General features: G+C 40.3%; 1 protein-coding gene across 9 annotated transcripts in view; it reads left to right on the top strand.

Moving 5' to 3' along the window:
• Nucleotides 1-26,211, top strand: part of USP38 (ubiquitin specific peptidase 38) — an 86,089-nt gene that overhangs the window by 53,390 nt on the left and 6,488 nt on the right. For 3 of the 9 annotated variants that reach the window (XM_027766121.1, XM_027766109.1, XM_027766127.1), the window contains exons 13-17: nucleotides 7,553-7,727; nucleotides 11,885-12,051; nucleotides 12,736-12,904; nucleotides 18,445-18,539; nucleotides 23,949-24,045. The gene's annotated coding sequence lies outside the window, so the exon portion shown is untranslated. The remainder of the gene's footprint in view (nucleotides 1-7,552; nucleotides 7,728-11,884; nucleotides 12,052-12,735; nucleotides 12,905-18,444; nucleotides 18,540-23,948; nucleotides 24,046-26,211) is intronic. The other 6 variants (XM_027766126.1, XM_027766113.1, XM_027766129.1 and 3 more) reach the window with 6 other exon arrangements.

Below are 26,211 nucleotides of genomic sequence, written 5' to 3' on the forward strand. Positions count from 1 at the left end.
CCACACTCTCTTTCTACTTTGTCTCTAGTGTCCATTACAACTTTTAATACTTTTATGTTTTCCAGTCCTTCAGTCTCTACCATAGAGTGCAGACAGTCGATATATGTTAAGTGGAGACATGCAATGTCTCTCTTTCATAGCCTGACTTGCTTCACTCAGCAACAAGTCTTCCATATTGGTCCACTTTCTATCAAATTCCAGGACCTTGTTTTTTATGGCTGAATAGCATTCCATGGAGTATGTGCCAAAATTTTTCAATCCATTCATCTGTTTGTGGACAAACATTTGGGTTGGTTCCATGTCTTAGTAATCGTGAATATGGCTGCAATGAATATAGATGTGCAAGCGCTTTTCCAACTGAGTGCTCTCCTATTCTTTGGGTAGCTACCCAGGAGTGAAATTGCTGGATCATATGGTAGTTCATCTGAAGGTCTTTGAGGAACCTCCATATCATTCTCCACAGTGACTGGACCAGTTTACATTCCCACCAACAGTGTAGGGTGTTCTCCCTTTCACCACATCCCCTCCAGCACTTATTTGTTTTTTTAATCTTCGCCATTCTGACTGGGGTTAGGTTGTATCTCATTATGGTTTTGATCTGCATCTCCCTTACAATGAAGGATGTTCGGCATTTTTTCATATGCTTTTTGGCTATTTGTATGTCTTCCTTAGAGAGTTGTTTATTCAGCTCATTTTCCCATCTTTTAATTTGGGTTAATCATTTTCCTCCGAGTAAGCTGCTTGAGTTCCCTGTGTATTCTGGTTATCAGTCCCTTATCTGAGGCACAATTAACAAAAATTATCCCCCATTCTGAGGGTTGTCACCTTACTTTTTAAAAATATATATTCTGAAGATCACTCCATAGAAGTACAGAGAGATAATCTTCATTCCTTTAAAGCTAGAAATCACCCCATTGTGTGGAGAGACAATAGTTCATTAGATTACTCCTCACTGAAGCGTTTGCTTGTTGGTCAGCTCCCATTCTGCCAAGTTAACTTCTGTGATCACTGGCATTGGGTAGGTTCAGGGCTCCACTGTCTTACCAGGAAGACCAGATGTGCTAGCTGTTCTCTGGACTCCTGTTATTCCTCCTTAGATATCTTCTAGTTTTCAACTTTCTCCTTGCTCTGTTTTGGGGAGATTTTTGCTTCCTCTCTTCTCCTACCCACTCCCAACCCTGATACCTTCATGTTGTTCTTTGTGAGAAGCCATGTTGTGCTCTGCATTATCATCAAGGACCCCATTTATCTTCTGTAAAAAGGTTTCCTTCAGAAACCTTATTATTTTGATTAAATCAGAAAACTTTCAGGTAGTGAGTGTCCCTAGAAAAGAAAAACCTCCTCAATACTCAAGAAACAACCTCTCATCTCTGGCAATTTGTGGATTCAAGGAACAAAAATTCTCACTTCAGACATTTCTAAGCACAGTTACCCATCAAATACCAAAAGCACAACCATGATTCAGTGGTCTCAGACCACATAGCTATGGAAAGCGGCTTGTGGGCCCTTCTTTAAAATTCATTTACAACTGAGAGGAGCTCTACAATGATTCACTAATGATTAAATATGATCGTGTTCATCAGAGATATCAGCCAGGCTGAGGGCTAGAGCAGGACTTTGCACCCTTTGTGGGGAGCAAAGTGGTGGCGGGTTGGTTTCTCCTGCACGCTCTCTTTGACTCACAGGTGGCCACCTTTTTCTCATGTCCTCCCATGGTCTTTCCTCTGTGCAAAGACATCCTAGGTGTCTTTTTCTTTTTTGTTTTGGATCCAAATGTCCTCTTATTATAATATTAGGTTGTGAGGAAAGTCATGATGTATTTTTTTATGTTCTTTTTTTAAAGGATTCCAAAGAAATATTTAATATAATTAAATGCTCATTCTTGATAAAATTGTAGTGAAATAGACATGAGATAATTTCTGAACTGTGAAGAGCCTCTACAAGAAAACAAAGCAAAGCAAAAATGCATAGTGACTTTTCTAACAATATAATGACACCAATAATATTGGATTAGGGTCTGTCTTAAGAATCTCATTTTCACTAAATCATCTTTTCATAGGCCCTATCTCCAAATATAGCCACATTATGAGGTGCTGAAAAGTAGGGCTTCAATATACAGAATTGGGGAGGGATATAATTCAGCACATAACAGCGATCACTGGGCACGCAAAAGGTTAAGAACTACTTTCCTTAGATAATGAAGTAATCATTGGGCTGCCCTGCTGACAAGTGATCAAAAAGAAGTGTTGCCTCCCCATTGCCTTATTTCTAAGTTTTGGATAAATTTTCACTTCTTTTACTTCTTTTATTTTCCTTTCTTTTTTTCTTTCCTTCTTTCCCTTCTTCCTTCCTCTTTCTCTTTCTTTTTCTTTCCCTCCTCTCTCTCTCTCTCTCTCTATCTCTCTATCTCTCTATCTCTATCTCTATCTCTCTCCTTCCTTCTATTGCAATATATTTCTCTCTTTCTTTTTTTCCCAGAAGGCTCATGTGCAAGAAAGAGAGAGAGAAAGCAATCCCCACCAAGGGCTGGTCATACCACAATTCTTTTTCTTCCAATTTTCCATCCTGTCAGTACCCTGTGTATGCATGTGCCCACACTCAGTGTGTTTTTCTAACCTGCAGAACCAGGACTCAAACCCCCGTCAGCCCATGGGTTCTGACTTCCTCTACACAGTGCCTAGCCATTGTGATATCTGGCCAACCCCTGAATACATTTTTTTCTTAACAATGACTACTTTATAATAATGTGATAAGTAGCCCAACCTCTGTGGCACAACTGGTAATGTACAGGACTATGGAGTTTGAAGCCACATGTTAACCATGGTTGAAGTCACCAACTCAGTGGAACTGAAAACATGCATGCATGCCCAGGATCCTGGCGGGCTGTAGGACTAGGAGAGGGGTTTTGCAACATGATTGAACACCATGAAGGGTGTTTCTCTGGTTTGCTTGCATGCACAAACTAGAGGAATTTTTTTGAGAGATTTCTGCTATAGAGCTCATGCACTTGCCAGAGAGACAAAGAGAGACAGAGAGACAGAAAGCGCAAAATCACCCTCAGGAGGGATGGCCACGCCACAATTCCTTCTCCTCCATTCTCCTCTCATGATTTGGGGGCTTCAGGCACACACACCCAGCATGAGTTTCAAGCTGCTGGGTCTGAAACTCGAATACCAGTCGACTACATGAGTCCAACGACAAAACCATTATGCCATCTGCTGGTCCCTAGAGGATTGTATTTTTTGCATAATCTTGGGTGGGTTTTCTTAGAAGCAATCCTGAGTCAAAGATTTCTATTCAAGTAATTTACTAAGGAGGTGCTCTGAGTTGAGGAAGAGAAGATGAGGGAAAACAAGGTGGAGTAGGGTAAAAGCTAACCAAGGATGTCATCTTCGGAGACCAGATTCTGATCCTGTGGGGAATTCTGGAGCTCAAATTGTACCACAGAGTAAATCTCCTTTGAGGCTAAAGGGGAATCCTTTTGTTTCCTGTTCCAGTCATGGGCCTAGGTCTGTACAAATGAGGTCAAAATGTTCAGGCAACATTGGCCATCCAGGTGAGGCAGCTGGATGCGGCAGACAGAAATTCTCCAGAGAAGAGGGCAGCTATCACTCATCAGTAGCCATTGTTCACTGTACCTGGGGACAGGTGTGCCCCTGGTACAGGTGATCCAGGAAGGCATCAAGGCCGTCCAGGAAGGCATCAAGGCCATGCATATCTCTGTGGGAGCATTATATTGGATTGTTGGAAAAGTCATGACTTATTTTTCTATGCCAAAATGCTTTTTCGACAACCCAATATTTCACAATAAAACAAAACAAAAACAACTGAAGAACGTGGAAGAGAATTAGGAGCATGAAGAGATAAGATGGAGGTAGTATTGCAATAGATGATATAGAGATAGTGATTATCTGGGTTAAAGTGTTGACAGCAGGGCTGAAAAGAAGTGGAGAATTCAGGAAATATTTGGGAATAAAATTTATAAGATCTATTGATAAATTTTTCATAGTTTTTAAAGATGTCTACATTTTTTAATCTATTATAGATTGAGGACTGGATTTATGTGCATACTGGAGTAGGCGCTCTGGAAGATGGGCCAGACAGGAGAGCAAGAATATGTGGTTATGGAGGCTGTGTGGAGCTTTAGTCCCTGTAGGGGTTGCCGTCTCTTCCTATCCTTTCCTACCCTCACGTCAGAGAAGGGATGTTTTAAAAAATAAGTTTTAAAGAAATTCTTAGTATAAGAAAGTCACTCTGGAAGAAATACTTAGTACAAGAAAGAAAAAAGCTTCCCTCTACCCCCCCCCCATGGAGAGGGAAGATCCAGATTAAACAGGGTACCATCATCAGGAGATGGGACAAGGGTCATAGAAGTAAAAGGGAATAAAAGCAAGAAAGGAAACTAAGGGAGACATTCTACAGCATCCTAAGTGAAAAACTACCCAAACACTGACCCATGGAATGGTGGTTAGGACAGCTGGATCCCACATGGCTCACTGCACAATTTCAGTCCCAGACCCAGCAGCTTGAGAAACATGCTGGCATGTGTGCACATGTCTAAACTCTTGAAATGAGGAAAGATGAAGGAAAGTGACCTGCCCCATAGGGGGTACTTTCTCACTTTTCCTCTCTCTGGTGAGTACACACGACTTCTGGCAAATTTTTTAAAAAAGAAAAAAAAGCAACCCAAGAGAAAAGATAAATATTTTTCATCCTTCCATCCATTTCTAAATGTTGAGTGTGTTTATAATTAACTCTGAGGAAGGATTTTTTTTTCCTGGTAATGAGCTAAGTCTGCACCTATTTTATCCATTATGGGCCACAAAGAAGGGTTATAATTATCAGGGTAGTTTTGATTCATTTCTCTTTTTTGTTTTGAATAGCTATTGTGTTTATAAGGTTCAAGTATTAAGAAAAAAAAAGTGAAATGTCTGCCTACATATATTTTTTGTCCCTCCTCCTCCTTTTATTTAATTGCCTGTCTAAAATGTATCTTACATATAAATTCTTAAGAATCAAACTACTAGCGCCAAGGGCATATTTATTCATAACTGTGACAGTTACTGTTAAACTGTCCTCTATGAAGGCTGTAGAAGCTACCCTCCCAAGCAATGGATGGCAGAGTTCATCTCCATGTGCTGTCGAACCTTTGGATTTTATTAAGTCTGACAGCTTGAAGAATAGTATCTCAGTGTAGTTTCCATTTTGTTTCTCTGATTGTAACTGAAGTTGACAAGAGTTCCTGTGGGAGGGACATTACAGTTGATGAAATTGATTGTTCATATTCTCTGCTCATTTTTCTATGGGGTGCTTGGTCCTTTATAAACTGACTAGGACTCTCATAGGTAAAAGGCCTGTGATTTCAGTTATGAATATTTTCCCCATTTTTATTTCTTTTTTTATTATTTCATCTGTATTTTTATCTTACTGTGGTGTTTTGTCATGCAGAAGCAGGAGTTTTAATGCAGCAACATGTAACAATCGTGCGTGACTGTGTGTATGGATTTTAAAGTTTGTATTGTAATTAGACAGATCTAGTAAAGAAAAAATTTGTGCACTGAAAGCATTTAGTAAGCCTAGAGGAAAATAAATATTTGAAAAATGCAGAAAAACTGACAGATTGTAGTGGGTTCCAACGCCCTAGCTACAAGGGGTTGCCAGATTAAAAGTCTAGCGGGAGCATAATATTTGCTCTTGTACCAATCTCTGGCAGAGATATAAACTGCCTAAAGCTAGTTTTGTTGTTTTGTTTTGTTCCAAATTTATTGCTGTATAACATATATCATAAATTGAATAAATGAAAAGTATTCATCCTAAGTATGCAACCTAGTAAATTTTCACACATGTATATTACCTATGTAACCACCACCCTGATGAAGACACTGTGAATGCCAAGTTCTTGATCACTTTGATCACCCGGAAAAAAAGGGGAAGAAGGGATATTTAGTTCTGTGCGTTAAATAAACCTTTCCTTAGTACAATGGAGTGGGAGAAATAAATGGAATAAAGAGTGATGTATAAGGGTCAAACAAAGGTTGTTAGAGTAGTTCACATTAGTCTGTTCAGAAGACCTGGGGGTCCTCCCCAGATTCTTCCCATTGTTAAAATTCATTCACATATGACCCTCCTAGGTCACTCAGTTTGTAATGTACTGGACCACAGTGCTGGAAGCCACATGGCTGACCATGGATTGACCTGCACACATGCCAGGCAGGCACACATGTGCCCACATCCTAAAGAGGTTGAGGGTTGGGGAAAGGGTATCATAGTATAATGAGATCCTGTGAGGGTGCTTCCGTCTCTCTGTCTCTCCCTCATGCATGTACTCACTATCATTTAAAGAAGAAGGAAGAGAAGGGAGGCTATATTCCCACAGATAAATAGAACAACAATATTGAGAATTAGGACAAGGTAGCTGTCATCTCAGGCTTACATCTTAGTGGGCAAAATGAAGGTATCTCTGGAAGTGGGTTGAGGTTAGAGACAATGTGTCTTGATGATAAATATTCAGGAAAACTGACTTATAGTATTGAGCTAGTATTTATTCCATTCTATTTAATCTTTTCATCATCTTCTCTTTGTGGTTAGCCCAACCTAAATCTCCAGGAGAGATGAAAAAGGAACAAAATAATAACAAAATAGGACAAAGTAAACCCTCATTTACCCTTACCTTCTATTCACATTCTGCCAAAATTCTTTTAATAGTATTATGTCACTCCGGTGCAACAAGACAAAGGAGGTATAAAATGAAAAGTAAATTCTTCCCCTATCCACCCCACATCCAAGGCATGTTTAACTTCCTAGAGGCAATTGTTAAGGGGAAATCTCTGACCTTGATGTTTCTTTAAGCCTCTGGATAGGATATTCCTAGCCTCTCTCCACTCTGCTGTGGAAGAAAAACAAATTTTTTAAAAAAAAAAAAGAAAAAGAAAGAGCAAAAAGAGAGAGAAAAGGCTTAATCTGAGTGGTGAATTAAATAGCAATAAACCACACATGCCTGGCTCAGCTCCTTTCTTTCTCCTGGGAGCTGATGTCCCAGTGGAGACAGCGTTCTCTGCTTCTCTGCTGCTTTTCTAGGTATGGGCTATTCCAGAAATGGGGGAAGGCCTGCCCAGGTCCAACACTTTTCTGTGTTGGGTCTCTTCCTGAAGTACATTAAGCATGCTCTTTAGCTCTCACAGAAAGCCATGTACTGCAACTTAGCCTCTATTAATAATGAAGTAGCAAATAACATTTGAATCTTCCATCAGCCTTACTCCTTGCCTGATTCTTCGATCTGTTTAGAAACTGGATGGAGAAGAGAAGGTCCATTGATTGGTTCTTTTCAGAGGCTCCTACACCACTTGCTTAGAATGTTTGGAATTTTATTTCAAAACAGTATACTTAGATGAGAAGACTTCTAAATATTCATGAAAAATGGGATAAATTACAAGTTTATGTTGATGCAAAAAAAAAAAACCCTTTGAAATCCATGTATAGTTTTTTCATGATACACATTTTTCATTAACTTTCTGTGATTCTGTAATTGTCTTTCTTTTTTTTTCATTGCTAGGGTACACCTGTGCTTGCTGAAGAGCAATAAAGAGACAGAGAGAGGGAGAAAGCACCCCCACCCCAGGCATTTCTACATCCTGTTGGGATTGTGAGCAGCATGTTTTCAAGTGTCTGGGACCAGGACTGAAATTGAGCTGTTGGTAATCTAGCTCCCTTAACCACTAGGCCACGGGGTTAGTCCTCCATTTGAAAACCATTTGTACTTCTATTTCTTCGTATGTCAGCCTCAGGGATGTCTGTTGGTCCTACTTTATAAATAATGAGAGCTCTAACTCACTAGCTATTTCTCCTCCAAGAACTTGTTAGCATTTTTTATTTTTTATTCTATTACTGGTAATCTTTGTTACTTTAAAGAACTTTATTGGGTGTGGTGAGTTAGAACCCATATAGCTGACTGTATGGTTTGAACCTAGGATCCAACAGCTTGAGAAACATGCCAGGTGTGTGTGTGTGTGCATGCCTAAAATCCCAAAAGAAAGAAACACAGGAGAAGCGATTTTGGGTGGACCATTCCCCATGGGAGATGCTTTCTCACTTTCTCTCTCTCTCTCTCCCTCTCTCTCTCTCTCTCTCTCTCTTCTGTCTTTCTCTGGCAAGTGCACACCCCCTTTGGCAATTTCTTTCTTTCTTTCTTTCTTTTTTAAGAGCTATTTTTATTACAGGGTGCATGTGTTCACCAAAAAGACAGAGAGAAAGTGAGAAATCAACCCCTCCAGGGGGAATGGCCACTCCACTATCCCTTCTCCTCCTCTCAGGATTTTGAGCACACACACGCACACATTCCCAGCATTGAGTTTCAAGCCACCAAGTCCAGGACTCAAACCGTGGTCATCCATATGGGAGTCCAGTACCTCAACCACTATACTACCTGCTGGCCCCCCCAATTTTTTTTAAAAAGAGAAAAACTACATCTTTTATTTTTTAATCTATCTACTTCAGATAGTATTTCTCAACTTTACAATGTAGAAAATGAGGAATTATTAGTTCCCTGCATTTCACTCCAACTCTCTCCTTCTCCACCATCTTCTAGCTTATCAGCTTTACCTTTCATTTTCACACTATTAAAATTTGAAATATTTTTATTTTATGTAGATTTACATATATATCCAATTTTTTATAATTGGATTATACATGCAATTATTTAATTATATGGCTTAAACTTTGTCTGAAGGCTTAATTATAAAAATTTTAAAATGTACTAACATTTAAAATATGATGGGCCTGGGAACCAGCAGTTAGCGTAATGGCTATGTCGCTGGACTCCCACGTAGTCGACCGTGGTTCGTGTCCCGGACCCGGTGGCTTAAAACTCACGCCGGGCGCGTGTGCGTGCGTGCATGCCCAAGATCCCGAGAGGAGAATGGAGGAGAAGGGATTGCGGCGTGACCATCCCCCCTGGGGGGTGATTTCTCACTTTCTGTCTCTCTCTGTCTGTCGGGCGAGCGCACGCGCCCTACAGTGAAAACTCTCTCCAAAAAAAAAAAAAAATATGATGGGCCTGCCCTGCATCACAGCAGTTAAATTTTGCCCAGAGGAAACCAGATCCTACGTGGCTGACGAGGGTTTGAGTCCTGACCCTAGCAGCTTACATACTAGAAACATAAGCATTCCGAGGATCCTGACAGGATCGAGAACTGAAGGGAAAAGGATTGCAGTGTGACCAGACCCCATTGTGAAGTGTTTTCTCTCTCTTGCATTATAGCTCTGTTTCTCACATGTGCCCTTTGGCATACTTTTTAATGAGGTTTTTGTTTGTTTTTTTGTTTGTTTGTTTGTTTTTGTCTTAGAGCACATGGGCTTGCCAGAGAGAGAGAGAGAGACAATGACAGGGAAAGTGAGAAATCACCCCCCAAAGGGGGATGGCTACACTGTAATCCCTTCTTCTCCATTTTCCTCCTGGGATCTTACATGCCTAGCATGAGTTTCAAGCCACTGGTTCTGGGACTCGAACTGTGGATAGCCATGTGGGAGTTAAGCGATATAATCGCTATGCCATCTGCTGGGCCCAGCATAATTTTTTAAAATGGTTTAAACTTTTTCTTACTTTCCAGAGGTCATATTTACTCATCAGATAAAGACAGAGACAGAGGTGGGGGGAGTGAGAAAGCACCTATCAATGGGGCCTGGTCACCTCACTATCTCTTTTCTTCCATTTTTCCATCTCATCAGGATTTGGGTTATGCACATACATGAGCCCGGCGTATTTTTCAAGCTGCCTGGGATTTGAACCTTGGTTGGCCATGTGGTACCTAGCTCCATCAACCACTAGGATAGAGGGTTGGCTCGAATATTTAAAATATGATGACTCAGGAAATGCTCTTCTCAGCAGATCAAATGGTATGACTAGACCCACAAAGAGCAAAACATAATCCTGTGTCAATAAACCTGTGCTAATTGAAGGAGCCTTTTCCAAAGCCAAGTCAAATGGATATTCTTTTCTTACACTCCACCAATTGCTCCATATCATGCCAGACTCTTTCTTTTCTTCCTGTTTCCATAATGAAACAGATTTTCTTCACTGAATTGGTCTGCTCAGGCTGCCATAGCAGAATACCATAGACTGGGTGGCTTAAACAACAGAAATATATTTTCTCACTGTTCTAGAGGCTGTAAATCCAAATGAAGGTGCCAGCAGGGTCAATTTGTGGCGAGCTCTCTCTTTCTGGCTTAGAGAAAGCCATATCCTTTCGGTATCCTCACATGAACCTTCCTCTGTGTGTACATGGAAATAGAGAGAACTCCGGTGCTACAGGATTAGGACGCCACCCTTATGGCATCGTTTAACCTTAATTACCTTCCTAAAGTTTCCATCTCCAAATGCAGTCACAATGGGGGTGAGAACCTTAACATATAAATATTAGATGGAGGCACATAATTTAAACTTAATAAATAATAGAACAAGTATTTCCCTATGTCTGTACATAGAGAAAAGGGTGCATTTACCAAGAATCTGGAAGTTAACCTGAAAATGCTCTGGGAAATACGCATAAAGTTTTATAATTCCCACGCCAGATTACTCTTCTCCTCATACTAGAGAAAAACCAAATTTCCACCCGAGGCATAACACTCCCACTGGATGATCTAGGACCAGCAGTCATTCCTAAAGGCACTGAGAGGCATACCATGTGCCCCTGTCTTAGTTCATCTGTGCTGCTGTAACAAAATACCAGTGACTAATTTATAAAGAACAGAAATTTATTTCTCACAGTTCCAGAATCCGTAAGTTTAAGACTGGGACCAGCAGTTAGCGTAATGGCTATGTCGCTCGATTCCCATGTAGTCGTCCCAGACCCGGTGGTTTAAAACTCAGGCGGGCGTGTGTGCGTGTGTGCCCAAGATCCCAAGAGGAGAATGGAGGAGAAGGGATTGTGGCATGACCATCCCCACTGGGGGGGGGATTCTCGTTTTCTGTCTCTCTGTCTCTCTCTGTCTATCTGGCAAGCGCACGCGCCCTATAGCAAAAACCTCTCCAAAAAAAAGATTAAGTATTAGTGTCTGGTGAGGGCCTAACCTCTCCCTCCAAGATGGCGTCTTATTGCTGCATCTTCTAGAAGGGAGGAATGGGCAAAAGAGAGGACCTACACTAGTTCCCTCGAGCTCCATTAGAAGGCACCAACCCATGACTTATAAATCACATTCCTAGGCCCTACCTCTTTAATACCACCGCAAAGGGTATTCAACAACGTTTCAACAACAAGTTGGAAGGAATACATATTTGAACCACAGCAACCCCTCACAACCTCTCCCCATCACTCCCACATCCTAGCAATGTTGAGTGATAGGTTTGAATGTGTTCCCCAAAATGCTGCCCTTATGAATGGAGTAGTTCTTACATCAAGGGAGTGGGCTCCTTCCTCTCCATCTCACTTACTCTCTCACCGTGATGTGATGCTTTCCAGTTCATTATAATGCCACAAGCCCTCACCACATACACCCCCTTGATCTTGGGATTCTCAGACCCTAGAACCACAAACCATACACATTCCAGTTTATTATAAAGTACCCAGTCCATGGTATTCTGTAACAGTGGCAGAAAACAGACCAGACATACTCTGTCATGCATCCAGGAATGAAGCTGCCAAACAGTTGTGGATAAATATCCATTCACCCAAGTAGGGTCTGTAAATAGTGTCTCTTTTCCAAAGTGTGATACATAATTACTGCAGAAGCTGACTTGGAGAGAGCTAAGCTGGCAGGTGTTAAGGTGGTCAGTTAAGACAAGGCAAATTAAAAGCGACAGTTAAGCTTGTGTCCACTTATTGCCATAGTATAAACCAGAAACCAAAGAAGAAAAAGCAGCAGTTTCCTCAGTGTTTCGTTTTCCACACAGAACGGTGCCAGGGGAGGGCCAGATGTATCTGATCGGATTGGGAGACCATGAGGGGACTGTCTCACTGGAAGGATACCACAGCGGGGGACAAGAAATGGAAAATTTCTGAATACTGAGTCAGAATGGAGAAATGTGTCTTGATGAGAGCTTTTGGACTAGGAATGTAGGTATGCATAAGGGCATGGCTGGCTTGTGGGGCACTGAGTCCTCAACTGCAGCTCCCTCCAGACCGTACCCCAAGTCTGAAGTAGGGAAGATAGCTTCCTCCGTGAAACCTTTGCAATTGCTTCTGGTCAGGTCTGAAAGGTCACACATAGGGTTTTAGCCTGGAGCCATGGTATCAGCTCCTTTTCAATGTCCCTAGACATGTTTGCAAATAGTATATAACTTTGTAATCATGGCTTTTGCTTAATACATATTTTCATATAGTCAGAATAAAGCTATTACCAAATTTTCTCCAGTGTTAAGACACTTAAAATGCTACAGACATTTTTGTGCATTATTACAAATGTTTTTCTGTGTTCTAAAATAGAGTTGGATAAAATCGTGAAACCTCATTCAATAATACATGCTTATATATTTGTTGTTGTTTTGGTTTGGTTACTATAAAGATCTGAATATGATTAATAGTTTGTTATATTTTCTTTGTTGGAACTTTATAGCTTTTTAATTTAACTACTAATTTTGTTATCCTATTCATTTATATGTTTTAGTTATAATTCCCTCAAATCTGGCTTGCTGAAAGTAATTTGGTAGAAAAAAGATAATAGAAAAAGATACTAAAGTAAATATATGTACAACAGCATGTAAAAAGAGGCTGAGAATTTTCATCTTAAAAAATGTTACTCTAGGGCCAGCGCCATGGCACAGTGGTCGAAAGACCTGGATCCCATATGGCTGACCATGGTTTGAATCCCACCCCCATCAGCTTGAAAAACATGCCAGATGCATGCATATCCAAAATCCTGAAGGGAAGGAGAAATGGAAGAAAAAGAATTGTGGAGTGACCACACCTCACTGGTGAGTGCTTTCTCTCTTCCTAGCTATCATATGTAAACTCTAGCAGTAACAACAATGATAACAAAAGAGAGCTTGTTTCTGTTTTTTGTTTTTGTTTTTCAAAGGTACTCCATGAACCAGCCAGTGGCAAGGTGGGTAAGGGATTAAAGTGGCTAGACCCTATGTAGCAGACTGCATGGTTCAAGTCCCAGATCTAGTGGCTTAAAAACCATACCAGTATGGGACCAGCAGTTGGCATAATGGCTATGTCACTGGACTCCCATGTAGTCGACCACAGTTGAGTCCAGGACCTGGTGACTTAAACTCACACCAGAAGCATTCTCCTCCCAGGATCCTGGGCGTATGCATGCCCAGGATCCTGAGAGGAAAATGGAGAAGGGATTGCAGTGTAGCCAACCCCCTTGGGAGGTGATTTCTCCCTTTCTGTCTCTCTGTCTCTCTCTTTCTGGCGAGTGTACGTGCCCTATAGCAAAAACCTCTACAAAAACAAAAACAAAAACCATACCAGTCACATGTGCACACATGCCCAAAATCCCGAGAACAGAGGGTAGAAGGTAGAAGAAAGAGTTGAGTTGTGGCTGTGTTCTGGGGAGGGGGGGTGGGATTTCTTACTTTCTCTCTCCAGCTATTACTGTATGTGTCCCATAGTAGATCTTAAAATAATAATAAATAAAATATAAGTAAAGTCACTCCAGATATATATGTAAATCCCCCCTCTCTGTTCCAACTTCTGAGCCCCACCCACCTGCTTCCCTGCTCTCAACATATTCTCTAAACTAGGGCAGGAAAATCTGGAAAAGAAGCAAGGGGAAAAAGAAGACATACGCAGCCGGAATCAAGCCAAAGCATGTTTCCACCCATTTGCTTGGATTTTCAAAAACTTGCTAACACAGATTTAACTCTGCAAGTGTATATTTTAAAAGGCTGGATATTGAATGTGGAAAGGAAATTGAAATGCAGCGCAAGATTGAGGTGTCATGTGAAATCTCAGTAACTGCCCATTAACTGTAAAAATATTTGCTTAGGGTTTCTTTTCAGGATGGCCACTTGGTTTGCCAACAGAACTGCAATGTGCTGGCCAGGGGTGCTCTCCTGCTATTTGACCCACCCTGTTTCCAATGCTGGGGCATCTCCAGCCCTGCCTTTCTATACCTAATGCGTTTACATGCCTTTCGCTATTTAAATAAATATCGCACAGGATGTTAGTAGATCGGATTAAAGTAGAAGGAGACTACAAAAGTGAAAGCATCCAACCGATAACACCACACTTCCCCATCCCGTCAATGCTCTACCTCCGTATCCCTTCTCCAAATGTCCTTCGTTAGGCCCCACTCCTCCACATATACCTCATCTGACAGTCACACCTATCTCTTGTGTTTGTACAACCGTTAGTCAATCAGTTTCTGACATAGAGTGCAGACATTCGGTGTATGTTAAATGCTCACATTGTAAGCTAAACAATGCGATTGAATGTATATACAAAAAAAGAAATAAAAAAATATATAATAAAAAAAAAGAAAAGAAAACAAAGAGGAAAGGGATCTAAGAAATAAAGAGAAAGAAAAGAAAAGTGAGGGCATCCAATAACTATCATCTTTCTACTTCTCCCAAGCTAGCTATGCCTCAGGCTTGGAACAGTTTACATAGGCCTGAGTGGGAACAACATTAAAATGAGATTTTCCTAATTTTTTGGCTGATTTAAGATAATTCTAATATATGAGTTTACCTTGGGCTCCCAGTATTCCATTTCCTTGTATTGTTTTGACAACCAATTTGAGCTCACTACTCGACTCACTTTTTTCCTCTCAATTCCATTCCCAATTACTTGGCCTTTCTTCCACCTAGCTTATTCTGATCCTGCCTACAGACAGCCAACGATACCAACTGTAAAATTCACTTGGCCTGACTTACTGTTTTCCGTATTCATGTTTGGAAAAAATTTTCAGTACTGTACCAATTGGCCTAGAACTTGTAAATGAACTCAGTTGGACTATGTTATACTTCAATCACAGGTCCTTTTGAGTAAAGTCAGATTCCAGTCACCCAGTGTCTTTTTATTTTTTTTTTAAGAGAGATTTTTGCTATAGGGCACATGCGCTTGCTGGAGAGACAGAGAGAGACAGAAAGTGAGAAATCACTCCCAGGGAGGATGGCCACTCCAGAGTCCCTTCTCTTTCATTTCCTCTCAGGATTTCAGGCATGCACACACACATGCCTGGCATGAGTTTAAGTCACCAGGTCCACGACTGACTATGTGGGAGTCCAACGACATAACCGTTACACCATCTGCTGGTTCCCCACCCAATGTCTTTTAGGAAGGACATGGGCTGTGCTGTGGCTAAGATTCCCATTGTTCTGGTGGTGGCGGCAGGTACCACTTCTCCCATATCCATTCCTGCCCTTCTCAGTGCTGCTCAGAGTATAGCCTTTTTGGTATATGGTGAGAAATAAAGTCTGAATAAGGAAATACAGGCCAACATGTTATCTCTAGGGTATTAGACTCTTCATCAACCAGAACCACTAATGGTCCCTCAGTTTTCCCCTGGCCATTCACTAATCTCCACCAGGAGATTAGTGAAAGCTTCGCCCTTCTTTGTTCCTGGATGTAAGCAAAATTATCCTAAATGACATTTGAGTGAATTCTCCTTCCCCACGACCCTATACATGAGGGCAATACATTTCCATCATTTACCCACAACTATATGACATAATATTCTAGAATATTTATAATGTATTAGGATTAACTGCAGGATTATTCTTTTCTCTTTTATTCTTTTTTTTTTTTAACAGAGAGATTTTTGCTATAGGGCATATGCACTTGCTAGAGAGAGAGAAAGTGAAAAATCACACCTAAGGGTGGATGACCACACACAATCCCTTTTCTTCCATTCTCTGCCTGGTGAAAATTTTAAACTGCCAGGTCCAGGGCTAGAACTATAGTCAGTCATGTGGGAGTTTTCACCTTAACCTCTCTACCACCTGCTGGCCCCTAGTGTTGTTCTTTTCACAGAAAATGTACTAACTTTAGTCATAAGCAATGAGTCAGTCTTATCCCAGAAACCATTCAAAGGTGTTGTATAAACAAAGATAATAAGGACTTCTTCAAGGAAACCTGGCAGAAAGCAATATACAGAATAAGAAACCACTCCAGATTATTTAATATCTAAATAGAAGTAATAGAAGCAATATTTTTAAAAAATTGCTAGAGGACTCTTGTGCTTGCCTGAGAGAGACAAAGAGGAAGGGAGAGGAAGAAAGCATCCCTTAGCGGGCATGGTCATAGGCAATCTCTTCTCCATTTCTCCCTCCTGTTGGCATGTTTTTCAAGCTATTCCACAGTCAGCCATGTGGGACCTGGCTCTCTTAACCACTAACCACTAGGTCAGCCCCAATAGCAATATTGTCAACCATAGGCAAAAAGGAACTTGAATGAGAGCACTAGTGAATATTACCCATCCCAGAAGGTCAGCAACTCATCAAGGCTTATGGAGAAACCATGTTTAACTGCAACTATTACTAATCAAGGGGAGACAGTTGGGATTTTTGTGCAGGAAGAAGTATTACTCATACACATTTATCACATCATGTACCAAGGAAGACAGAGATTTTTAAGCCTCAAGGGCCAGGATTCAAACCCTTATATTAAGCATTTCAAGATGAAGTTCAAGACACCTTATTCCTGATGTGGAGAATCCATTTTCCATTTGAATCTGCAATTAGGACATTTGTTATCCCAGAAGAACCATTGGGCTAGTCACATGAGGCACAAAACACAAAAGAACAAGGAAAAGAGCATCTAGTCCTAGATTCCAAGATCAAATCAAACCAGTGAGATGAATAGATGAGTACTTCAGGTTTCATTCGCTGATATCTCCTAAGGGCTTATATGGTTGACTGAACATAGTAGGTGATCAATAAATATTTACTGGATGAATGAACACAGGTGTTAATGAATGGGCAATGATTCAACATTACTCACTCTGAGGAATGTACTATTACCTGGCACATATAATCATCAGACATTTTGCAAAATGTTTTGCAAGTGTAGTAGCCTCTTTTGTTTGCTGTTCAGTTACCAGACAATATATCTAAAATGTGTTTCAAGCAAAGGTATAATTATATTTCATGTTTGTTTGTTTGTGTTTAATTTGCTATAGGGTATGTCCACTTGCCAGAGAAAGAGAGAGAAAGAGAGAGAGAGACTGAGAAAATAACCCCTCGGGGGATGGTGGAGCTATAACCCCTTATCTTCCATTCTCCTCTTGGAATTTTGAGCATGCGCACACATGCACCTGGCATATTTTTCAGGCTGCCGGGTTGGAACTTGAATCATGAAGTCAGCCATGTGGGATCCAGCCTCTTTAACCACCATACCACCTGTTGGCCCTGCATACGTCATGTTTTTTAAAAATTCAACAAATAAGAATTGTGGACATACTGTGTACAAAACACTACAACATTGTTAGAGTAAAAAGTCCAATATGAAAGACAAATAACGAGTATGAAATAAGATAGGAATGTAACAAACAAAATAGGACATGTAGAGTTTGGATATCATAATGATAAAAATGGGCCTTGTTTTAATCATCTGGGCCTTGATAAGTATTAACACTCATAAAAAATAATCTACCTTTAAAATCTTTTCTTAAAATCTACTCTTAAAATCTTTCCTACTTGGTTTTACAGATTGTATTAGTCAGTGTTTAGTCACAAAAACAAAAACCACTCTAAGTATTTCAAGAAAAAAGGCATTTAATACAGAGAATTAGAGTACTTACACAAAACCACTGTAAGGGCTAAGAGAATGAAAGGGAAGCGCTTTATAGCTTTCAGGCAATCATGGAATTCAGAGATCATAAGAAACTTATGGCAATGATCTCAACTTCCTGTAGCACCAAAGCAGGTGATTTCCAGAAGAATACCTCTGGTAAAGCCTCATATCTTCCCTTTGCCAAAGCTTATGTTCTTGGTCACAACTTGTGCCTTCTGTTCTATTTTAATCTCTTGGCAGGGCCAGGTGGTGGCTAAGTGGTAAAGCAACTGAACCCACATAGGAGAGGTCCTGAGTTCATGTCCCAGAACCTCCCTGAGCATAGCAGGTGTATACATAGGCATGCCCATGATCCAGACAAGCTAGGACTGCTTAGTGAGGTCCCCGTTGGAGGTTGGTCTCTCTCCCCTCTCTTTCTAAATAAATAAATAGATAGATAAATCTCAAGAAGTGCCTCTCTCCTACATTCATGGAACCAAAACCAGAAAACTAGATGGAAAATGTCATTTCTAGGGCCAGCCCCATACTTTAGGGGTTAAGGGAACTGGATCTCACATGATCAACTTGGTTTGAATTCCAGTACCTGATGCTTAAAAAAACATGCCAGAGGTGTGTGCACTCATGCCTCGAATCTTAACAGGATGAGAAATTAATAAAGGACTGTGGCATCATCATACCCCATTGGAAAGAGCTTTCTCCCTATCTGTCTCTCTGTCTCTGGTAAGCTCATGCACCCTCTGGAAAATTTAATTAATTTTTTTAAATGTAGTTTTCAGGTTTACAGATCCTACGGTACAAGGGGAAAATATATAAGAATAGGACTGTAGCTAAGATCTCAATGGAAATGCAGCATCAAGATTTAAGGTAAGTCTTTAGACAACTCTAAATGGTTTTCACTTGTAGACTCAGTCATTCTCCTTTTGTGGCTGTCTTCCTAAAACTCTTATGTTCAAGAACGCCACTAGTATCTTCACAAAAAAAAAAAAAAAAAAGTGAACTAGGTAGACCTGACTACCACAGCATTTAAGCCCCAGAATGGATAATAATTTCCTGTGGATTTCTTATAGAATGATATTTAGTAAAGGTTTCTTTCTACCCAGGTGTGTTACTTGATGCACTGGAAGCAAATAAGAACCTGGAGAGGAAAGGGCGGTTCTTCTCAGAGAAGGTTTTGCAGAGGAGGGTTGAAAAGTCATTGAACAGACTAGACAATAGTGGGCGATCCAGGCAATGAAAACATCATGTATAGGCCTCCACCAGAATTTAACAAAAGGGGAGAAATGTGTCTCTCCCAACTACTTTACATGTTTTTTCATATCCTCTCAAGAGACCTTCATTACAAATACGTTTTTGAGCTAGTGATATCTGTTAAAGGGAAATGGTATATTCTAGAAGGAGGGCTAAAGAGAAGATAATGTGTAGAATAACACAGTTACATATTTTCCTCTCATTCAAAAATAACACAAAACAAAAAATAGTTTCCATCAGCCCTCCCAACCTGACCTCCCAGTTGAGCCCCTCCTCCACCGCCCCCGCCAACCGGAGAGTATAAGGAAAAATAAGTACCAAAGCCTCACCTTCCCTCACACTCTGACCACTCCCTCGCCCTGGGTTCATCTTTCCGGAGGGACTTCCCTGGCCACCCAGGCATTAAGCAACGTTTCACTCTGGAGGCAATGCCTCTGGGAACAGGATTAAGACCTCCTGAGTGGAGGGAAGCATGGTGTTCTCCCTCTTCTGGCCAGTTTTCTTGAGTCAGAGAGTGCTGAAAATATCAGGTTTTTATTTTGAACTGGAAACTAAGAAAAGCCTTCATTTATCTATCTTTTTTTGTCTAGTCCTTAGAGATTTTTTTTTTCCTGTAAAAGCAACAAAAACTCAGGCTCAAAAAAGTTACCTAGGAAGATGACCAGTGGCTAGTCCAAGATTCCACACCCGAATCTCCAGCAGATTTCACCAGTTGATTTAGCCAAAAGCAACATGGTGGAGGCTGTGCAAGGAGAGAAGTGAAGGGGTGAGAAAGTGTATTGAGATTTTTCTGTTACTTCTTCACTGAGTTCTTACTCAAGGTGGGTGAAGATAACTCTTAGAGAACAGAAACACGTAGAGCATTTTGAAAACTTTTGTTAATAAAAATTACTAATTAAAAAATACATTGAGGGGCCTGCAGGTGGCATGGTGGTTTAGGGTGTTGGACTCCTACATGGCCAACCACAGTTTGAGGACCTGGCGGGTTGCTTTCTCACTTTTTCTCTCTTGCTCTCGCTCTTGCTCTCACTCTGTCCCTCTCTGGTCTAATTAATTAATTAATTTAATTAATAAGAAAAAATACATTGATATCTAGCTCAAGCATGAGGACTTTTTTTTTTAACAAGGCAGATGTAAGGCAGTGAGAGAGAACTTTAATTTTGTTTTAATGAAACTAAAATCTCTAATATGAAGAAGGCCTGGATTTGGAGATGGATGTACTTTCAAATTGAAAGCTTGAAAACAAATTGTTCAGATTTCTCTTCTCAATGTGTTCATTTTGCCTCAGTCTGAGGGGGTGATATGCTTCAATTTATACTTTTCTCCATTATAAAATATAGGATGTAATTAAGGAAAGATCATTACTAAGCTAATCCTTACCTTATATTAACCCCTATAATGACAAATAATCAGTCATAGAAAAAGGGGATTCAAATGAAAAGGTTCAAACTACAGATTGAACAAACATAACCACAGTTATGTGATTGCAAAATACCTTTGTATGAACTAACAGATGAAGAATATGTGTAATATTATGGAGACTTCCTTTATGCTCAATCAGTTCATCATGTGATAGTTTTAATTACAAGTCTGCCATGATGAATGGCTAGTGCAAACCCAGGTATCCCCAAGCTGAAAAGAGGAGAGGAGAGGAGAGGAGAGGAGAGGAGAGGAGAGGAGAGAAGAGAAAAAAGAAAAGAAAAGAAAAGAAAAGAAAAAAGAAAAGAAAAGAAAAGAAAAGAAAAAAGAAAAGAAAAAGGAAACCAAAAGATGAGGCCTAGAAACTACTGAGTTGTTTTGCACACATATTAAACTTAAGGGCTAACTCTGTAGCAGAGTGAATAAGTATGGGCAAAAGGAGCCAAATCCCACATGGCCAGTCAGGATTCAATTTCTGGCCCTGGTTACTTGAAAAACATACTGGACATACACACATGTACAGGATGAAGAATTTGAGGAAAAAGGATTGTGGCATGACCAGACACCATTAGGAAGTGCTTTCTCTCTCTCCCTCTTTCTCTACCATGTATACATGTGCCTTCTGGCATTAATTAATTAATTAATTAATAATAATAAGGGGCCAGCAGGTGGTATAGTGCTTGACTCCCATGTGGTTAACCACAGTTTGAGTCCTGGACCCAGCAGCTTGAAACTCATGCTGGGTGTATGTACATGTGTGCCAGAAATCCTGAGTGGAAAATGAAAGAGAAGAGATTGTTGAATGGCCATCCCCTCTGGGGGTGGTGATTGCTCACTTTCTGTCACTCTGCCTCTCTCTGTGTCTCCAGTGAGCGCATGCGTCTTACAGCAAAAATCTCTCTCAGAATAAATAAATAAGGGACCAGCAGTTAGCATAATGGCTATGTTGCTGGACTTCCACATAGTTGACCACGGTTCAAGTCCCGGACCCGGCGGCTTAAACTCACGCCAGGCGAGTGTGCGTGCGTGCCCAAGATCCCAGGAGGAGAATGGAGGAGAAGGGATTGTGGCGTGGTCATCCCCCCTGGGGGGTGATTTCTCATTTTCTATCTCTCTGTCTCTCTCTGTCTTTCTGGTGAGAGCACGCGCCCTATAGCAAAACCTCTCCAAAAAAAAAAGAATAAATAAATAAGTAATAAAATAAAGAATTAGACTCAAAATAAAAAATGTGAGAAATATTATTTCTGAATCTTAACTAATTGGTACTGTCTGCCATCAGATTTACTATCCCAGAAGCCTACATGAAATTACAAAGCCTAGAAGAATTACAAAGACTAATAAAAATTCCATCAGACTGTTTTGAAACCTGATTTTTATAAGTGCCTCTCTAAAATAATATGTCACCACTTTCCAAATTCATGTAACTAGAGAGTTTCAAAGCAGCTAGTTGTTCCTTAGAATTGCCAAGGACGACGTTATATGAGGGTCTCCAAAGAAAGCTTTTCCCTAATATACCAGAAGGAATACTAAACGCTAAATTCAGTATTTATTTTTTTCTTCAGCAAAACTTCACTTGGTTCATTTAGAAAACATTGGTAAAATAAATTTTGGGTTCAAATTCACATGTATCAAAATTATAGATGTATTTATAACAGTAACTTGTAGAATTCAATATTTAAAGAAGTGTGTTTTGCTTTTGCAATCCCATTTCTTTCATTTTTCTTGATAATTTCAATTTATTCCCAGGTTTGATTTTCTACATGTTATTTTCCCACAGGGCTCTATTGGAATTTTATAAAGGATAATTGTCCATTGTTCAGGACAATCTCCCACATCGTACAGATTTAGTATTCCTAAATATCACTGAATGGAGTAACGTCTCCCAGTCATCCTGACAACACAAAACTCTCCCCCATACTCTCAGTGCCTACTAGGAGTGGTATTTCATGTGGTTGAGAAACACTGCACCTCAAATGTATGTTCTGGTTTGGAACTGCTGTCTCTCACAGCCCCAAGGGGCAGGGTACAGGTCCTGGGTCTGGGACACCAGATTTCTCACTCCTAACTCAGGTGTTCTCCATGGGTGTATTCATCTCTATTCAAGACATGGCTTTTCCTGAACTTGGACCCATTCTTACTATTAAACAGCACCAGGACCATTTAGTGTTTTCTTTTATCATACACATGTAAGATGTGTAAATACTCAGTGTTTCTTTCTTCTTTTTAAAAATTATTCATTTATTTTAAATTTGTTATAGGGCACACATACTTACCAGAGACAGACAGAGAAAAAGAGGAAAGTGAAAAAGCAAGCTTCCAGGTGTAGGACTGGAACCGTGATCAGCCACGTGGGAGTTCAGCACCTTAGCCACCACGCCAGCAGTTTCTTAGTGTTAGTGTTTCTTATCAAATATGGAAGCTGAATTTTTTTGTTTTCTTCACCTAAGAATTTACTACCAGAATGTCTCAGCTCAGCCTTGCCTGTATTCCTGCACTCCCTCAACTGAAAGTACAAATAAAAGTATTTTCCAGATGGTGGTTTGTTACCAATCAAATTCTCTTCAAAAACAGGACTATCAGTTCTAGCGGGAGAAACTATTTCATTCACTGAGATATTTTTCCTGGTGATCTATGTGGTGGTAACAATCTACTGGGTCAGCATGGGAAGATGTAGGGGAGGTCTTAGGTTCAGGAACCTTTCCACGAACAAGAGATAAACAGTTACCCAGTAGACAACAGAAAGAAACTATGGATTAGGAAGAATGTAGGCCACCCTGATACCCTTAGACCATAATGATGAGCTATGTTTTGAACGTTTGTGGCCCTTATGATGATGGTTCTAGTAGTATCTTGCTATGTCACTCATGTCATTCAGCATAATGACATAAACCAAGCACATTCATAACTCCACAGGAATATTTGGAAGGATAGAAAACTACTTTCTATAGGTTACAATCTTGGCATGACACATGCACTGTTTGGCATGGACAATAAAACACATTGGAATAGCACTGAAAAAGTGTAAGAAAGTACCCTTAATTCCACCTACTTCCAAAAAAATTTTTTTTAATTTTTTCGTATACTATCAGATGTTATCAGTCATTACAATCATAGCTGCACATGATTATGTAGTGCTTACAAATACCATATCAAAAGCATTTCCAAATACTCTGGCCTTGTCTACATAATTATATTTAATAGTTATATTATAGTCCCTCTTACTGACATACTATAATGTACTAAATTAGTCTCTCATTGTTGAATAGTTAATATTTTTCTTTTTCAGTTCTTCTTTTTATTACAGATAGAAACATCTGTCCTACATCTGTCAAAATATTTCCTTAGGATAAATTCTCTGGAGTAGTATTACTTGATCAAAGGACATAAATGGCTTTGTAGCTGATACTAAATGTTATCTTATCCCTTTAAAAAGGAGATCTGCCAGTTTGAAATCCTCCTTTCTACATATTTTTATCCAAATGTCAGCCTCACCTCAGGTGACAGAAAGTGGTAAATCTGAGTTGTATTTCTCTGGTTACTAGCAAGAACATCCTTTCTTTGATTAAGGTATGCTTTAATTCTCTCATTTTCCTTCCAATTCTTTAGCAAAGCTGAGGATGTAATGACAGTTTATGAGCTTTCTGTTGTCTTCATCCAGAGTTAATCCAAACTGGAGAGAAAATACTCAAGAAAAAGAGAGAAGGTATCATTTATTCTTTGTATTTGGATGAATAATTTTCTGACTTCCTCTTAGATTGTAAAGAATAATCTCAGATATGTTGTGAAAAAACTATGTAGCCAGCTGCAGCCAGCCCCAGATGACAACCATGCACGAACACACCCACATATTCAGGAAGGTCTCTAGACATGAACCTGGAATACTCCCGCATGGATTAGCCACACAGAGCATTGCACAACCACTTCACCATCACTGGTCCTCCTCCAGGATATTCATTTAATGCTCTTTCTCCTACCCTCACACCTTCATTCTCAGAGTGGTCAATGTAATTCCTAAGTGGTATTACAAGCAAAGGTTTTTAAGCCACCTTTTTTTTTTTTTTTTTTTTGAGAGAGAGAAATTTTTGTTATAGAGCACGTGCATTTGTGTGCTCATGAGACAGAGAGAGAGAGAGAGAGAGAGAAAATAAGAAATCACCCCCTAGAAGGGTGGTCACACAGGAATCTCTTCTCTCTTCTCCTCTCAGGATCTTGGGCACACACACACACATGCACTGGCCTGAGTTTCAACTGCCAAGTTCGGGACTCAAACCATAGTCAACTATGTGGAGTCCAGTGCCTTAACCACTACACCACCTGCTTGGCCCAAGCATTTTTATTTTTAATACCAGAGAACAGTGGACATGCCAGAGCAAAAGAGAAAGAAAGAAAAGAAAGAAAAGGAAGGAAGGAAGGAAGGAAGGAAGGAAGGAAGGAAGGAAGGAAGAAAGAAAGAAAGAAATAGAGAAAGAAAGAAAGAAAGAAAGAAAGAAAGAAAGAAAGAAAGAAAGAAAGAAAGAAGGAAGGAAGGAAGGAAGAAAGAAAGAAAGAAAGAAAGAAAGAAAGAAAGAAAGAAAGAAAGAAAGAAAGAAAGAAAGAAAGAAAGAAAGAAAGAAAGAAAGAAAAGAAAGAAAGAGGAGGCACCCCTTCCCAGTGGGGCTCAGTTGTACTATAATCTCTTTTCCTCCATTTCTCCATCTGATCAAGATCCCGAACACACAAACACATGCACCTGATATGTCAGCTCAAGAGAAGCCCCCAGACCAGCAGTTAGTGTAATGACTATGTCACTGAACTCCCATGTAGTTGACTGTGGTTTGAGCACCAGACCCAGTGGCTTAAACTCACGCTGAACGCGTGTGTGTGCATGCCTAAGATCACAAGAAGAGAATGGAGGAGAAGGGATTGCAGCGTGGCCATCCCCCCTGGGGGGTGATTTCTCACTTTCTGTCTCTCTCTGTCTTTCTGGCAAGCACACGTGCCCTATAGCAAAAACCTCTCCAAAAAAAAAAAAAGAAGCCCAGACCCACATGGTAGCCATGGTTTAAATCCCAAACCTGTCAGCCTGAAACACTCCAGGCATGCAGTAAAGATCCAATGGAGTAAAAATCCAATGGGCTGGAGAAGGGATTACAGCAAGGTGAGCCTCTGTAGAAGGTCTCTCTCTCTTGCTCTCTCTCCTCTCTCTCTCTCTATCATGAACAAAGGCAAAAAAATTAGAGCCGGCCATGTGGCCTGGTAGCTAAGGAAGCCAGATCCCACATAGCAAACTACTCAGTTTGAATCTCAGGCGTGGGGCCTCAAAAAACACAGGCCACGTGTATGTGCATACACAAAATCCCGAACAGGAGGAAGAAATGGAGAAGGAATCGTGGTGTGAGCACACCTCACTGGAAGTGCTTTCTCTCTCTCCCTCTCTCTTGAGAGTATGCATCTTCTGGCAAATTTTTTAAAAGAAAAAAACATTTTTTTAAAAAGAAAATTGGGGGACCAGCGGATGGCATAATGTTTACGTTGTTGGACTCCCATGTAGTCAACAGCAGTTTGAGTCCCAGACCTGGCAGCTTAAAACTCACGCAGGGTGCATGTGTGTGTACCCAAAATCCCAAGAGGAGAAGGGAGTGTGGGATGGCCACCCCCCCCCCAGAGGGATTTCTTGCTTTCTGTCTTTCTGGTAAGTGCACATGCCCTATAGAAAACATCTCTCAAATTAAAAAGAAAGAAAAAAAGACAATTTGGTTAATATTTTCCTTCCCAACTCAAGCACCCAGATGTGGATCCGTTATTATCACCTACAGGATCTTGTTTCTAAATCATTGAATACTATTCAGGACTTTCCTTAGGAAGCAGACCTTTAGGAACAGGAAAACAC

This window comes from Tupaia chinensis, unplaced genomic scaffold (genome assembly GCF_000334495.1).
Source record: "Tupaia chinensis unplaced genomic scaffold, TupChi_1.0 Scaffold000064_1, whole genome shotgun sequence".
NCBI classification, from domain to species: Eukaryota; Metazoa; Chordata; class Mammalia; order Scandentia; family Tupaiidae; genus Tupaia; species Tupaia belangeri.